This window comes from Tasmannia lanceolata, unplaced genomic scaffold (genome assembly GCF_043159265.1).
Source record: "Tasmannia lanceolata isolate RefF3 unplaced genomic scaffold, GAP_Taslan_0.1 ptg000018l, whole genome shotgun sequence".
NCBI classification, from domain to species: domain Eukaryota; kingdom Viridiplantae; phylum Streptophyta; class Magnoliopsida; order Canellales; family Winteraceae; genus Tasmannia; species Tasmannia lanceolata.
Genome location: NW_027518695.1, coordinates 24,202,111 through 24,217,077, shown reverse-complemented (window position 1 = coordinate 24,217,077; position 14,967 = coordinate 24,202,111). Strand labels below are relative to the sequence as shown.

The 14,967-nt window shown below is 36.3% G+C and overlaps 1 long non-coding RNA gene across 1 annotated transcript; it reads left to right on the top strand.

The window, feature by feature from the left end:
• LOC143851760 (uncharacterized) lies at positions 1–8,908 on the top strand. Its single transcript, XR_013236494.1, has 2 exons — positions 1–423; positions 6,985–8,908. It is a non-coding gene; the product is annotated as an uncharacterized LOC143851760 (long non-coding RNA).
• The last annotated feature ends 6,059 nt before the right edge of the window (positions 8,909–14,967 follow it).

The window sequence follows — 14,967 nt, the reverse complement described above, 5'->3', positions numbered from 1 at the left end:
AAAGCTATTTCTACTTGATTCTCTTAGATCCATGGTCTAATTTCAGTTTTTCCCATTTTGATTTAGTGTTTTTCTACAAGAAACATTAAATCTGCTTCTAAAACACTAGATTTGTCACTTTCTTCTTTTTGTAGATCTTAGGAACCCTAACTTTGTTCGTTATCTTCTCCGGCGAATCTAGCCTAATTCTGACCAAGATCCGGTAACTTTTTTGGTGGATTTTCTCTGTTTTGATCATCATGCTCTGTAGCTTGCTACTCTCATTTCTTTAAACAGTAGAAAAAGAAGATCATCGTTTTCTTCCACAATTTACGCATTTCACGATCCGATTGGTCAATCTCTTGCATTTTTTGGCGAAATTCTGTGAGCTTTGAACATTGATTCTAAAAAAAGAAAAGAGAAGGTGCTTCATCGTTAATTCAGGTAAGTAGTTCTTCTTAAATGTTCATTTAAGATCTTGATTTGCTTATTTTTGAAGGTTGAATGACTCTAAATAATAGTTTGATTTTGTACTCAAATAGTGCAAAGGTTTATCTCTCATAAATTTCATAGATGTTGCTGTGATTTTTTATAAATGTATTCTTTAGGTATATGCCCTGATGTGATGCTATATTCATAGTAGATTTTTACAGATTTTGTGAGGATTTTAGTGTTCTTGTAAAAATTTCCCTAGATATTTAGTGTAATCTCATTATCTTGCTTTGATCTGGTGGAATATATCATTTTTTTTTTAGAAGAGAAAGTATGTTAACGAATATATATATATATATATATATATATATATATATATATATATATATTTTTTTTTTTTTTTTTTTTTTTTTATTTCAATGATTCTCTTGTTGATTTTGTTATGTTGCTAGAAGTGATTATCTGTAGAAACATTATTTGATACGAGGTATTTTCATGCCTTTGCTGAGTGAGATCCACCTTGTATTGGATGACATATGCAATTTAGGTTTATTCAGGCATGCACAAAATAATAAAAGATATTATCTTTCATGTGTGAGCTTAAGTCAATTGATCATTTGTAAAAATCATTTGAGGCATTCCCCCCATGTATTCTGATAATGCTCCAAAGATCATTTTGTTAAGATATATGTATAAGTGCAGGTTTTGACCCTCTATTATTGATGTTGATAGTCTGAAATTAGTAACTAGATTTTCCGTGAGTTATTTCTAATGGAAACGAGATAATTTCGGTGGTTAGTACAGCAGCAACGATGAAAACTAGTCTTATATTATTGTGAAAATTTTTCAAGAGTTTTGGACTTGCACTATGTTATTTTATCTCAATTTTTTTTGAGAAAAGTTTCTTGGTTTACCTTTTGTATACCTGTTCAATTTCTCTTAATTGAGGGCCATAAGAATTTTGTCTGGTCAGTTTTGTTTATGATGGCTGAATTGATATATCCCCATGTTAAGCGCACTGCTATGCTTATTTATTAGTTTGAATATATGTACGCCTATAGTTGATTTTTTGTACTCATACAGCAAGAGGAATTTTAGATAGAGCTAGGCTATTTGAGTGCTATACAGATTATAAAAAGGTAAGGAAAGTTAAATTAATTGAATTGTAAAGCTGAGAAATTCATTTTTATTCTTATTTATTTTAAAGAAAAATCTTGAAATGAGTCTGTTATGGAAGCCTTAGATGTGTTCGAGTGTGGTGCAAAGGCTAGTCAGTACAATAATGATATTACTCCTCTGTTTTCACAAATGATTTTATATTTTTTATTATTATTATTATTATTATTTTTTATTTATTTTATCATCTTTACAAATAATTCCTTAGGTAGCAGCTTTCTTTTATGAGAAAGCTAAAGTCAGATAGTTGCCTCAAACCTGAGGAGATGCTAATATTAGTAATCTTGTCTGCCATTTTATCCTTCCTATGACTAGATTGTGTTTCTAGATAGAGGTTTTTCCCATGGCAAGCTTATCTTGATTTTCTTTGTATTCAAGTCTTGAATATGAGAGTAGGTAATTGAATTTTCACCGTGTAGTCATCCATTATATCACATCAATTTGAGGCCCTCTTTATATTTTTTTTAGTTCTATGTTTATATATTTAGGTTGGTCCATTAACTTTAAAAATAGCAGACACCCAAATTCATAAGTAGTTATCTCCTTGAGAAGGATCTTTTGAAGAATCAGCTTCATATCTTAAACCCCAAATTCATAATCTCATGTCCTGATGTCCATTAGATGGTACGAATATGAGTGGGCTGAAAGCAACTATCTGGCCATGACAAGCGCAGTTCTTTTAATTTAGAAAAAAAAATTTCTTTATTGAGACAGCGGAGGATTTGTGATGGATGGATTTTGACTTTAATAATGTCACTTATATTATGGCTGTTCTCTATTCCCTCTAATAGGTGTGAAGACCCTCTATCCCATTTTAAAATATCTAGAGAGTAATGGTAACAGAAAGAATAGCCTCATCTAGCTACTGTAATGATGTCATCCTCTTTTATTTTCTTTGTTCAGATCATACTTGTAAATCTCTATGTGGTCTGGAAATACCAAAATCAATTAATGTTGAAATCAATTCTTCATGAAACTTATAAGAGCTGGGAGGATCGTTAAAAAAAAATGTTGTGGCTTTATTCTTATGTAATTACATCATTATAATTAGTTTAACTCATCAAATGCCATAAGTGTTTTCAAGAAATATTCGAATCATCTGAAGAATTAGATCTATTTATTATGTGATGCTTTTGCCATTGGTAAATTTCATACACCCATACAAATTCTAGTTGTTTAAGGACAAATATATTAACTGTTTCCAAAAGGATAGATTGAATATGACAACCATTGACTGTTGTATTTGTTTGTTTAAGCTATCATTTTTTATTTCAGACATTTTGATCAAAAATATCTTATTTTGTTATAGAATGAAAATGTATGTAGAAAGTAAGTAGAATATGTTAATATGATAGTACAGCTTTGAAGATATGTCTGGACCATCATTGTGTTATACAGTGTCTTGGGTCCCAAAAGCTGATGATTTTTGGACGGAAATAGTAGACAATACTGACAGGATTTTAATGTGGTAGTCATTTTAGAAATGCATATAGAATAAATATTATTTTGATTAGGAGATTTCCTTTTGGGAGTTTCGCTAATATTTGAGGATCGTACAGAGCTTTATTACTTTATCTCAGTCAAGTGTAATTAGTTTTAAGAAATAATTTGGGATAAAAATTCATACATTATAGATTAGTTATAGTTTAAGGTTTCTTTAGACTAACTTAGTCTTACCTGCTTTTTTTTTGCCATTACTGACTTGTAGCGTGTACCCTTAGATATTAGAGTTTATCATTGCAAAGGGTGATGAAGGCGTTAGCCTAAGCCCATCCATAGGGGACTCGCTTAGTCCAAGTAGCACTCCCCTCATTTATTTTTAAGACTTGCCCAGTCTTTTGTATCCTTTAAAACATAAAGTCCTTCTCATTGACAGGGCAATGAAAGAGATATCTAGAGTCCACCTTTTAGAGAGACAAGCTGTGTCTCAACAAAAAAATCAAACCCTTTTAGGAGACAAGCTATGTCTTGTGTAAAAAATGTCACACTCTTTAGAGAAACATGCTTTGTCTCATAGAAAGTCACCCTTTAGGGAGACAAGCTATGTCTCAACAGATAGTCATACCCATTTAGGGAGACAGGCTATGTCTCATATAGAGAATGTTCTACCCTTTAGAGACAAGCTTTGTCTCATTAGTGAGTCGATCCCTAGGAGACATGCCATATCTCATTAGCACTTCTCTTAGAGTCATTTGTTTGAGAGTCAGTCTTTTAGCATAGGAATCTGTCCTTAGCCAGAGAGTCCTTCAGTTTCAGGAGTCTGTCCTATCATCTTAGGGGTTAGGATTCTATCCAACCTCTCATCAAATCATATGATTTTTATCCACTCTTGCAAGATATAGGATGCTGTCCAACCCTTGCAAAGTCGTGATTCCGTCTTTTTCCCCCGTAAAGCATAGGATGCTGTCCTACCTTTGCGGGATATCAGGAGTCTATCCTACCCTTATGATGATAGGATTCTGTCCTCTTGTGTCAAAAATTCCAAAAACATCAAAATATCAGAAAAATCCAAAAATTTCAAAAAATCTTGAGTCATTAGGAGAGTAGTTAGGAATGCTGTTCCGAACTACGTTGGCTTGATCCCTTTCAACAGGGTACGTAGTGCAGCTTGGGATTCACATCCCAAGTCCAGCCAAACTTTTAAAAATAAATATTTCAAGCCCTCCAAAACACACAAAACTTCTTCAAAACTTTTTCAAAAAAAGATCTTCCCCTAGAGTTAGGAGTCTGTCCTATCTATTTAGGGTGTTTTAGAGTTAGGAGTCTGTCCTGATTTGTTGATATGGTGTGTCCCGTGGCGTGAGTGTCCCTAGAGTTAGGAGGCCTCAAGTTGATCGGTTAGACACTTAGTCGAACCGATGGCTAGACTAGGAAGCATATAGTCAGACCATGATTTTAATTAGGTTGCACAGCCTAGATACACATAGGATGTAGGGCCCACCTGCATTAGCTTAAGGCTAACCAACTTGCATTAGTTAGGGCATATAGAGTCCTAAAAATTACAACTCACATGAATTTAAGCAATTGTACAAAAAAGCTTTAAAAATCAGTCGAGTCTAGTAGAATCGAGTCTAGGATAGCAGTTCTAGATTGTTAGGCATAATAGTTTAGAATAGGGCATCGAACTACGTTGACTCCGATTCTTCCCGAGGCCGGGATACGTAGAGCAGCTGGGATGGACGGCCATCTTGGTCTGAGTCAGGTCGCATTAGAGTTAGGACTCATTTTGTCCAGTCATGTATAGAATTGAATTGTGTTGTGTGTTTTGCTGTGTTTTCTTACTTTTATGAACAGATCTTATACCATTAACTGTAGCATGCATGTGTTTGCACACCAGAACTCAGACATCAATTAGGTATGACACTCATAACCTAGTTATTCTTAGGCGACACTTCTTTCATTTCTTTTTATGTGTGTTTATTTTTCATCTCAGAGATATGCATGATCAGATAGACGTCTTCTCGGAGATATTCGTTCCTATTTCATATGACTTTCGCCCAAAACTCTTCAAAATCAATAATAAATGGCATAAGAGACCAGGTGCTTGCACTTGGGCGGACGAGGTGCTCTTTAGACCTTCCAAATTCATAACCATGCACGAACCTTTCTTTTATAATCTCTGGTTATCCGTTGCAACAGAGCATAGCATGGGATCATTGGCCCACTTCCTTGGATGCCGACTCTTCTTTGTTTAAGGTACACCTCGAATCTGGGCTAGTCCCCGAATCGAGAAGTATCTCACCTTTTATCGCCACTCATACTGTGAGGGGCACATTCTTTCTAGAGTTCCTTGGTAGAGCTCTCCATTCACGTGGATGATCCAGTGAGAGTTAGCGTGGGGGGGCACGTCCTCCCGCCTCTCTCTCGGATCTGGGGTTCACACTTTGACTTCCTATTCAGAAATGGTTCAACTAATTCCCCAACTTCATTCTTTTGAGTTTATTTCCTTTGTTATTGCTTTCCTCACTTTAGTGCTTACTATAAGAACCTTTCTAGAACATTATTTCCTCCTCTCACTTCATCTAATGGGCATTGTTTAGCTCCACTGACGAAGACGGGTTCTTCAAGAAAAACCTTTGTATGTTTATTTTCATGCAAGGTCAAAAACTTCCTAATAAATCTACATCATTCATATAAGGATTCCCTCTAGTCTACAACTTGTACAGAGTTAGGTCAGAAGTCTACAATGGAACTCAGTTCAAGTTATAATTTGTCGCAACTAGAATCTCTCCCCCCCCCCAAATTCACATCTAGTCTATTTCTCCTCTCAACAATATCGATTTACTGAAGAGTCTAAAGCATGGTGGTTCGGTGAATAATGCCAAGCTCCTTGGAGAACAAATCAAACAAGTCTAAGGTGTACTCACCACCTCTTACAGTTTCAAGAATCTTACTCTTTCTATCATAGTAGTTTTCAACTTTAAGTTTATATTCCTTGAATCGGTCTAAGGCTTCTAATTTCCTATCGATGAGAAAAAAGTATATCTTTCCATTGTTGCAAGTTTCACATTGACTAAAGTCTTACCACGTGATAGTTTTGATAATATCCTCATCAATGAATTTTTTATTCTATCATTCTCAATGTGCCCAAATCTAAGGTGCCACATGTATGTAGTAGAAATCATCATTTATATAAGGTTCTAAGTTCAAGTGATTAGATTTGATCGAAGGTTTTATTAGATTAGTTCCAAAGTATCAACAGATGCTCATTTTCTTTATAAGTATGTTCATCTCGTTAAGGTGATCATTAGAAAGTGTTCCCTCATACATTTTTTAGCTGTAATAGTTCTGTTACTCTATCCTTTTATCATGTAAAAAATTAGAAAGTGTTTTGTCGAAATGAAATGATAGTTTTCTACTATCATGCTTCAATGATAGTTTTGTGGTCACCACCAAGTCCCACACATGATTCTTCATTGTCTAGGAAAGACATGCTTCAATGTTTGTAGTGTATATGGAAGTAGAATAGATTGCCTAAATTAGGTTGAAAATCAAATCAGTAAATCTATGATTCTAGATTGAGGATCACCAAACTTTTATTATAGTTTTCTACTATCAGCACATTTAGAGATAATAAGAGACACTGGAGTTTCTCCTTAATCCTTACTCTATCCAAGGAAAAAATTAGAAACCCAGATGGTATGGAAGTACTACCCCTTGAAGTATTTTAAATATTTAATGTTTTTTATTTTGATTTATGTGCATATGCATTTTACTAATAACTTCTGTTTTACTCACCTAGATTATGGGTGCATAAAATATTAGGTTCCCCATAAATGACATCTTTATTATTAATACTTTATTACTCTTTGCTTCATGTCATACATCACTCTTATAATGCATGTAATACTACTGATTCTCCACTTGTTAATCATACTATTTTTTATTTGGTGACAGATGAGTGAAGGAATAGATGCTGCTCTTGAAGTGTTTATGTTAGGAAAGTTGCCTTATTTTCCACCCACGGTGGTTGCTTGGGTGGGAAGGCAAAGGCAAAAATAGAGATTTCTATTTTTAGCTTTTGAGGAAAACTAAACTATAAAAAGAGAATTGTTGTTCTCTTGGGTTGCAGTGAAGCAAGAACTCTTTGGTGTGTCGGCTACCAAAGGAGAGAGAAGAAAAAGAGAGAGAAAGGGAAGCAAGGTGAAGCAAGGTTTTTCATCTCGGGTTTTCTCTTAGGTTCTTTTTCGGGTTTATCTCTCGCGTTATCTCTTGTGTACGGTCTTGGGTTTGAGAAGCAATGAAAGGGTTGCGGGTTTGTGGGTTTGCGATTAATCCATTGTAATCCTTGTATATTGTTTTTCTCATAGTGGAAGATCGTGTTTCTCACCTGTGGAGTAGGCTTGGCCGAACCACGTAAAATATCTGTGTTCAACTTGTGGCTTGTTTGTTATTTTTCTTTTCCGTTAAATTTGTGCACAATCAGATTGGATTGCCCGGCGGATTTTCTCAACAAGTGGTATCAGAGCTCAGGTGGAGCGATCGTCGAGGCCGGGTGGAATGATCGTGGGTGTTGTGGTTGGATCGCGGTTAGAGCAATTTTTGGGAGTAGAAAGATTGTCCAAGAAAGATTCTCATTCGAGGTGGAGTGCTACACCGTGAAGTGCGGAGTAATCTGAGATGGCGGTAAACTTAAGTTCTACTCAGTTCAACATCGACAAATTTGACGGAAATGGGAGTTTCACCCTATTGCAGATGAGGGTGAAGGACATCCTAGTTCAACAGGGCTTGGCTAAGGCGTTGAAGGGAAAGGATGGCAAGCGTGAGAGGATGACGGTACCTGCGTTGGGGAGGATGGATCGAGATCTCTCTCCAAGGTTGACTAGGTGAGTCAACGGGTTGGCAGCTAGACATGTGCATTGGCCATGTTGATCGAATCGGGAGGAATCAGAACCAAGGTTATTCGGGGGTGTGTAGCTGGTACTTCGAAATGCCAATGGTGGTTTGCTGCGATAGCAGACCGGTGGCGACATCAATAGAAAATCTTCAGGTGGCTGGGAAATAAGCCAAGGTGGAGATTGTTGGGAAAGTTGCCCTATTTCCCACCCACGGTGGTTACTTGGGTGGGAAGGCAAAGGCAAAAATAGAGATTTTGGGGAAAACTAAACTATAAAAAGAGAATTGTTCTCTTGGATTGCGGTGAAACAAGACATCTTTGGTGTGTCGGCAGCCAAAGGAGAGAGAAGAAAAAGAGAGAGAAAGGGAGAAGTGGTTTTTTATCTTGGGGTTTTCTCTTGGGTTCTTTTTCGGGTTTATCTCTCTCGTTATCTCTTGTGTACGGTCTTGGGTTTGAGAAGCAAGGAAAGGGTTGTGTGTTTGTGGGTTTGCGATTAATCCATTGTAATCCTTGTATATTGTTTTTCTCATGGTGGAAGATCGTGTTTCTCGCCCGTGGAGTAGGCTTGGGCAAACCACCTAAAATATCTGTGTTCATCTTGTAACTTGTTTATTATTTTTCTTTTCCGTTAAATTTCTGCACGATCGGATTGGATTGCTCGACAAATTTTCTCAACAGTTTATATAGCTCAACCAGAATTTCAAGAGGATGCCAATGGACTGCTTATTGAACTTAGTTTGACGGAGTTGACAGAGCTACTCTATCCCTAAGAAAAAATGCTTTCCTTGAGGGGGGAGATGCACTACATGCAATTTGGACTTGGGGTTCTATTTTATTTTTTTTAGGTTTTGGGTTAAATGTATGAACTTTGTTTTTTGTGTTAGTACTGGGAAGCTTGTTTTGTTTAATGAATATTTCTGTTTATGTGAAGACATGTGTTAATATCAATTAATATCTAGTTATGCTTTGAATTGTTTGTGATTACGATCAAAGACTTGATATATTTTAGTTGCTTGATAATTCACAGGTTTTAAAAAAAATATTTAATAAATATTGAGAAATTATTATTGTTGTTGTTATTATTAAAGGCTTTAGTAGCATAGAAATAGTCACCACTAAAGTATTGGAACAGAAGCTCTAGTAGCCACTAAAATTTTAAATATTAGTGACAAACTTTAAGTCATCACTAATACTGAATAATTTGCGACGACATTTGTTGTAACTAAATACATGGTTTAGATTCTTAAGCCATTATTTAAGTGGTGACTGTATGACTTTTAATGACGGCTTCTTCACAATTTTGTGGCGACCATTCTTGTCACCAATAATAAATAATTAGTGACGCCAATTGTTGCCACTAATGGCAAGTTTTAGATTCTTCAACCATTTTTTTGTGGTGAGTAGAGGCCTTTTAGTGAAGACTACTTCACAATTTTGTGGTGATAAGTCTTGTCACTACTATATATGACCATTATGTCATCACTAAAAGATATCTATTTAGTGGCGATATTATGAAGTCGTCACTATTATCTTTATTGACACATCTATAGCGGTGACTCAGTGGCGACGAATTTGTCGCCACTAAAACCTTTTAGTGGTGATCTTAAAATATTTAGTGATGATTATTTTTGCCACTAAAGAGCTTGTTTCTTGTAGTTAAATAAATGAATTAGCAAAGATCTTACCCAATTTGGAAAGCTTGCATTATTCTGTTGTACAATCTGATATTCTAAAGCCGATTATGACATGCATAATAAAGTGGATAGCAGAAAAACAGCTTGATCCTATAAAGGAGATTGCAAGATCCAAGTTAGAGAACTTCGACTGTTCTATGGTACAATCAGATAGTTCTAATCAAATTCTCATGTCCATAATAAAGTGCATATCAACATTCAGTTCAATCCGACAAAGACAAATACACAATATGAATCAACAGTCAAGATTGATTGTTGATCGATGGTGTGGCTCGCATGATCAAATTTGGAGGTCTTTCAATGTTCCGTTGTACAATCTGATGATTCTGATCTGCCCCCCCCCCCCCCCCTTTCCCAAATTCAAAACGAAGTGTAGAATGAATTCCATCTCGATGGAATGAAGTTAATTTCTCATTTGATTTGAATGGACGACCAAGATTGATGCTCGATCAAATCACTAAATACCTTTGAAATATTACTGATAGAGGGCAATTTGGACTTGGGGTTCTATTTTTTTGTTTTAGGTTTTTGGTTAAATGTATGAACTTTGTTTTTGTGTTAGTATTGGGAAGCTTGTTTTGTTTAATAAATATTTCTGTTTATGTGAAGACATGTTTTAATATCAATTAATATCTAGTTGTGTTTTGAATTGTTTGTGATTACAATCAAAGACTTGTATATATTTTAGTTACTTGACAATTCACAGGTTTCAAAAAAAATATTTAATAAATATTGAGAAATTATTGTTGTTGTTGTTATTATTAAAGGCTTTAGTAGCATAGAAATAGTCATCACTAAAATGTTGGAACAGAAGCACTAGTAGCCACTAAAATTTTAAATATTAGTGCCAAACTTTAAGTCATCACTAATACTGAATAATTTGCGACGACATTTGTTGTAACTAAATACATGGTTTAGATTCTTAAGCCATTCTTTAAGTGGTGACTGTATGACTTTTAATGACGGCTTCTTCACAAATTTGTGGCGACCATGCTTGTCACCAATAATAAATAATTAGTGACGAAAATTGTTGCCACTAAAAGCAAGTTTTAGATTATTCAACCATTTTTTTTTGTGGTGAGTAGAGGCCTTTTTTTTGTGGTGAGTAGAGGCCTTTTAGTGAAGACTACTTCACAATTTTGTGGCGATAAGTCTTGTCACTACTATATATGACCATTATGTCATCACTAAAAGATATCTATTTAGTGGAGATATTATGAAGTCGTCACTATTATCTTTATTGACACATCTATAGCGGTGACTCAGTGGCGACGAATTTGTCGCCACTAAAACCTTTTAGTGGTGATTTTAAAATATTTAGTGATGATTATTTTTGCCCCTAAAGAGCTTGTTTCTTGTAGTTAAATAAATGAATTAGCAAAGATCTTACCCAATTTGGAGAGCTCGCATTATTCTGTTGTACAATCTGATATTCTCAAGCCGATTATGACATGCATAATAAAGTGGATAGCAGAAAAACAGCTTGATCCTATAAAGGAGATTGCAAGATCCAAGTTAGAGAACTTCGACTGTTCTGTGGTACAATCGGATAGTTCTAATCAAATTCTCATGTCCATAATAAAGTGCATATCAACATTCAGTTCAATCCGACAAAGACAAATACACAATCTGAATCAACAGTCAAGATTGATTGTTGATCGATGGTGTGGCTCGAATGATCAAATTTGGAGGGCTTTCAATGTTCCATTGTACAATCTGATGATTCTTATCTGCCCACCCCCCCCCCCCCCCCCCCCCCCCCCCCCGCCCTTCCCAAATTCAAAACGAAGTGTAGAATGAATTCCATCTCGATGGAATGAAGTTAATTTCTCATTTGATTTGAATGGACGACCAAGATCGATGCTCAATCAAATCACTAAATACCGTTGAAATATTACTGATAGAGGGCAATTATCCCTCCCACCACACCCCCCCACCCCCGCCGGTAGGATTATGCATCAAAAGCATTAAGACTGCCCACAATTCGCCCCGGTAGGATTATGTATCAAAAGCATTAAGACTGCCCACAATTCGGTTTTGGCGGGGGTGGGGGGTGGCAAAAAAATCATCTCCCAAGAAAAAGGATATATGTAGAAACCCTTTTTTTTTCCGCCCTTGACTTACCAGACTCGGGCTTTTAATTCTAAGCCCTCACAAAAAAGGCTGATTTCCGGGCCTACGCACTTAGTCACATTAATTAGAGGTGAAACAATCTCATAAATTATCTTGGGGGTGATGATAAATTCGCACCACTGTAACGTGATTTGACGTCAAAAAGCGTTAAAATCTACCATAATTCGCGTTACAAGGGGTGCGATTATCCTACAAATTATCCTACAGCGGGTGGGAATTTATCGTCTCCCTTATCTTGGCCCTGCCCTCTTCTATAAAGAAAATGTATATTGGGCCTCAGTAAAGAAAAAGTATATTAGGCCCACTTATTTGGATGATCTAAGCCATTCAATTTTTGGTCCCTAACCCCCTTAAATCATCTCTATTGGATGATCCTCATCCTTTATTTTGTGAAGATTTTTATGCCATCAGTTTTTGAACTTTTTAGCCATTCATTTTGCAATAAAGCACACATTGAAAATAGCTCTCTATTTCCTTAACCGAGTCTCAATTGACTCAGTGCCAAGGGCTCCATATTCGATATGAACGGACAGAAAATTCCCATTGAATCGTTTACAGGATATGGGATTTTTCCGGCCATTGTGGAAAAAGCAAGGCACTAAAAACTTTGGGGAGGACTGAAATAATATTCTTGAATGGTTAAGATTTTTGGGGCACAACATATCTACAGTGGGGACGGACAAATGAATGGTTTAGATCACCAAAATAATTAGGCCCCGCTTGCCACCATATATAATTTTTCATCCTTAATACAATACCCTCAATAAAGTGAGAGGTCTTCTAGGTAGAGACGCCCGTGTCATAGATACTCATAACAACTTTCCAGTGTGCAATTGTACATTAAATTAATGTTTCACAACCATACTTAGCAAAACGTTTGAAAGTTGGTCAAAAAACGTACTTAATACGTTTAAAATGCATTTTAAATTAATGTGTTTAAAATGTTTTCCTAAAAATAGAAACAGGTTTTTTTTACCGTAAAAGTGTCAAACTGCAAGCCAATAAAATGAGTATTTAAAAAAAAAAACACCGTTTAAAATGGAGTTTTGCTAATTATGTTCACAACATGAGATTTGGTCTTTATCTTCCAAATGAAATCTCGTAGCTGCCCTACTTTTCATAAATTGAGAACTCCCGGGCGTAGATGGCTTACCACTTGATTATACCCCAAAAGTCTTCTATGGCGAGTGATCCTACCCCTTAACTTTTGGTCTATAAAACAATGCAGAAATCAACGGAATCAAAGGTTTAAGATGGATTGATGCAAATTTCTTTTGTATGATGCTGATCATATTGTAGGGTTTAGATCACCAAAATCTTGTTAAAAGTCCAATTTCAAAATCTTGTTTACAAGTTGGGTCTTCACATAGTTTGATCACACAACAACTTGAGGGGGAGTATTTAGAAGGTTGTGATTGATAGAAAAAATGATGTGCAAATCCGTAATTTAGGATTCGAGAATTCCTTGAACAGAATTAATCTCCTATCTTGTGTAGTCAGAAATCAACAGTAACTATTCTGCCAGAATTAAGTGTAAACAAATAAACAAAAGTCGTTAGATCACTTATCGAGTTGAGGCACGAAGGATCTTCGCTGTCCTTAAGGCAAATCTCGCCCCCACTATGACGAATCAACGGTGCAGATGGGCGCCTTGGCATATGCCTCCAGGATTCAACAACTCTCGCTCCAGGGGTGTGCACTCAGGCAGCCCGGATGCCTTAGAACTTACTTATATGAGCCAAATCGTCTTGATTGGAAAGTTTATGGGAGAAATAGAAGTTCCAGAAAATAGGAAAACACAGAGAAGAACCGTAAAAAAATAGAAAGTCGTTCCAAAAAGATGCCTTTCTATTTTCCACAAATTCAAATAAGTAGAAAACTAAGAGACACGTTAGGTTGAAACGTAGCACTCATTTAGTGCGTGAGAAACGTTTCCCAATGGTCACTAAACCACGATTACGCATTTTCTTAAACAGTAAAACTAATTAAATAATTAGTAACCAAGAGAAAAGAAATAAAAGAAAATTAAAAGGCTTTAGGCCCACGCGCGCGGCCGGCCGAGCAGCGCCGGGCCGGGCGGCGCGCGTGTGTGGTAAGACCAAAAGCCCGCCGGACCCAAGTGGGCTATCCGTGCGCGTAGGATCCCCATAACCAGTTGCTCATTCACAATGCTAAAAGAGTGAAAGTATATATATGACCACTCTCACCCTCTCACACTTCCCATCTAGGACTAAAGTTTTTTCATGACCTTAGTCCTTTTGGAGGGAAGCCCAAAAGCATAAAGCAAGAGAAACATATAATGACTAAAAACACCCCATTATAAGTTTGAATTACAAAAATACTTTTTTCACATAAAAAGTCAACAATCCCCCACTAATTCAAAATTACAAGAAATAAATAAATCATAAATGTAAATAGATTTGACCAAGACAAGATGTGTTATGCATCAGTAGAGGTGTCTTTTGGACTTGAACCTTTACTTAGTATAGGTATATCGAGTTTATCAAGTACTCGGTGAACATACGTCTTGAACCAAGTACTTTTAGTAATAAACTGAGACAACATACCACACACACAACACATATGGCATAAGCAAGTTCATACGGTGTCGCACTTTTCGGCCATGTACTTTGTCCTGCTTTCATGAGTGCTCTAGAGAAATTAGCCCATTCTCATAGGAAGCGGCCACACTTCCACACTCATATAGGTGTATCTATCAGGAGTGCCCTGTAACTATGCACCCCACTGACAATCAGCTAGTCAGCTAGTCAGCTATAGATAACATTAAGAGTCCTACAACTCATCCTCTTTTCGTTACAGGTTGCACCCACACCATAGGGATAAGCTTAGTGAACTTAATTCACATACAACTTGGTGCAAGACAGATCACTCAAATAACTTGTTTTTCCCATTGAACTTACTTCTTGGGATCTCTAGTCAGATAGGTTGGGTTCCTGTTATAGGTGATCTAAACTGTGGGCTTCAGCCCTATCCCCCTCGATGTGCTCATGACTAAATTTTTATTTAGTCCTTTTGTAAGACAATCTGATATATTATCAATTGATCTTACATAATCTATGGTTATCACTCCATTCATTACAACTGTCTTATGGAGTTATGCCTCCGACGAATGTGTCGGGATTTACCATTATATACATTATTACCTGCTCTTCCAATAGCAGCTTGACAATCACAGTGGATTGTAATACCCGGTAC